Genomic DNA, 2,500 nt, shown 5'->3' with positions numbered 1-2,500 from the left:
GCCCAGCAACAAGATAGGTGATGATTGAAGGTACTGAGCCTTATTGCCAAAGTTTTACGCTGTGGTGGCGATGACGACAATAGTCCAGCTTCGAGTTGCTCCTGTGTGATCTGCCTTGTGTGTAGGAGCTGTGTTTTAGCGTAATAAGTTGGGAAGGTGAGTCTTGTTTACATCAACTAGTTTGATAATGATTGTGTTTTTGGTTTATGTAATTTATTTCAAGTTTTGAATTAGCTTTTTACCTTTAGTGACTATGCCATGAGTATTTATTTTTTTTTTCCTATAATTTTCGTTCCTTGTCAAAAGGTTGTATTATGTTCACGGCACCTATATTCTCGAGAACGTTTAAGTATTTTTCCAGATTTAACTTTTAACTATGGCATCCCTTTGTTATAATTGCTTCAAGGGCGTTTTTAGTAGATTTTCAGCGCTAACTTTAACCAAGGCATCCCTTTGTCATAATTGCTTGACAACTTTTACAACTTCTCTGTGTTTCATCGAAGCAGGAAACTCAAAACTGGTTGGATAGGTAAACTGTGTAGTTTGCTATAACATTGAAACTAGTGTTTAATACTAGACATTAATATATCTGGCTAGTTAACTAATGGTAATTTGCATAAAGCTAAGATTAAAAACCATAGGCTTTATATCTGTTATTACTTCAAATATTTTATTTTAATCCTGGAAAAGAATCTTCGTATCTAATTGAATTAAAACTCTGGTCTGGCTGGTAATCATTTAATCTTAAGATGGTTTATTGTAAAGATATTGTTTATATAATCGGTTCAATACTAATTTAACTTATTATTATAGGTAAGTGTGAATTCGTACTCGACAAACATTGAATCCTTGGGCTGTGGAATGTTTTCTTTGATCCAGTTTTTTCAACTATGTTTCTTCCAGTGTAATAGGCTTTTACTTCCAATGTAATAGGCTTTTAGGTGAGTAAAGGTTTATGATCATTAAACTGTTTTAGTTATGTTAAAGGAAGTTTTATAGCATAAATTTGAAAAATACTTTAGAAAAATTTGTTAATATAGTTTTAAAAGTTTAAAAATTTAGAATTAAATTATTTTAAATTTTTAGATAAATTCCAGTTTTGTTTTTACAATGTTTTTAACAGGTAAGGTAGATTTAGTTCATTATATTCAGTTTAAGGAACTTGAATACATTCAGTTATGATTATATTTGTTCTATGGTTAAATTAATAAAATTTAAAATTTACCAGTTTTGTTTGATAATTTTTTAAGAATTTTCTGTCAGATAGTTTAACATTTTCAATTGTTCGAAAAATTTATATGCTTTTTATGTTCGGTCGTTAATTTAACATTGATTTAAGTTTAGCCGTTTTTCTTTATAAATTAAAATTATTTAATCTGTTCAATCGCTAAATAAAGATTGTAGGTTTAGCAGTTTTGTTCGTTAAATTTATATGAATTTTCTGTTCAATTGGTATTATACATGGCTAAGTTTAGAATATTTTAAGATTAATTTATAGGATAATTTAATCTGTTCAATTGGTGAAAAACATTATTGTAGGTTTAGCAGTTTTGTTCCATAAATTTATTAGAAAATTGTTTGATCATTAAAGTAAATAATTAGAAGCAACATTTTTGTTCGATAAATTGTTAAGATTTTTGTTTGATCATTAAAGTAATAATTAACTTTAGCCGCTTCGTTCCATAAATTGATGAGGTTTTGATTGATCCTTAATGTAATAATTAAAGTCCAGCAGTTTTGTTTCATAAATTAAGATAATTTTTTGATCATTAAAGTAATAATCAAAATATTTGTCATGTATGTTTGCTAGATAACTTAATAAGCTATTTTCTGTGCAATCGGTAAATTGATGATAGTTTAGCAGTTTTGCTCGATAAATGCTAAAATAATTTTGCTATATAGTTAATCTAAAAAAATTGTTTAAGCAATTTTGTTCGATAAATTTTTATAATTTTTGTTCGATCGTTAAATTATTTAAGTGTAGATGCTTTGTTCGATTCGATCGTTAAATTATTTAGAAGTTTAAATGCTTTGTTCGATTCGATCGTTAAATTATTTAGAAGTTTAAATGCTTTGTTCGATTCGATCATTAAATTATTTAAAAGTTTGGATGCTTTGTTCGATTCGATCGTTAAATTATTTAAGTTTAGATGCTTTGTTCAATTCGATCGTTAAATTATTTAAGTTTAGATGCTTTGTTCAATTAGATAGTTAAATTATTTAAGTTTAGATGCTTTGTTCAATTCGATAGTGAAATTATTTAAGTTTAGATGCTTCGTTCAATTCGATCGTTAAATTATTTTAAAGTTTAGATGCTTTTTTCGTTAAAGATAATTTAGTTTTAAACTTAAGATTAAAATAAGGATTTCATAAACTGTTTATAAAACTCCACTTGCACATCCAAAAGTCCACCTTTGCCGCGGTGGCACCGCCACTCAGGCAAAGGTGGACTTTTCATTGTACATGGCAAACCCGACTTTCACAAGTCGGGTTTGTCGTG

At 27.9% G+C, this 2,500-nt stretch overlaps 1 long non-coding RNA gene across 2 annotated transcripts in view; it reads left to right on the top strand.

Moving 5' to 3' along the window:
* The first annotated feature begins 20 nt into the window (after positions 1-20).
* Positions 21-2,500, top strand: part of LOC137655096 (uncharacterized) — a 4,304-nt gene continuing 1,824 nt past the window's right edge. Inside the window, exons 1-2 of one of the 2 annotated variants that reach the window (XR_011046810.1) lie at positions 21-117; positions 814-941. This is a non-coding gene — a long non-coding RNA (uncharacterized lncRNA). Of the gene's footprint in view, positions 157-813; positions 942-2,500 lie in introns of both variants that reach the window. The other variant, XR_011046809.1, reaches the window with a different exon arrangement.

Source organism: Palaemon carinicauda, chromosome 16, assembly GCF_036898095.1.
Source record: "Palaemon carinicauda isolate YSFRI2023 chromosome 16, ASM3689809v2, whole genome shotgun sequence".
Lineage (NCBI taxonomy): Eukaryota > Metazoa > Arthropoda > Malacostraca > Decapoda > Palaemonidae > Palaemon > Palaemon carinicauda.
This window is presented reverse-complemented; position numbering and strand designations above follow the sequence as displayed.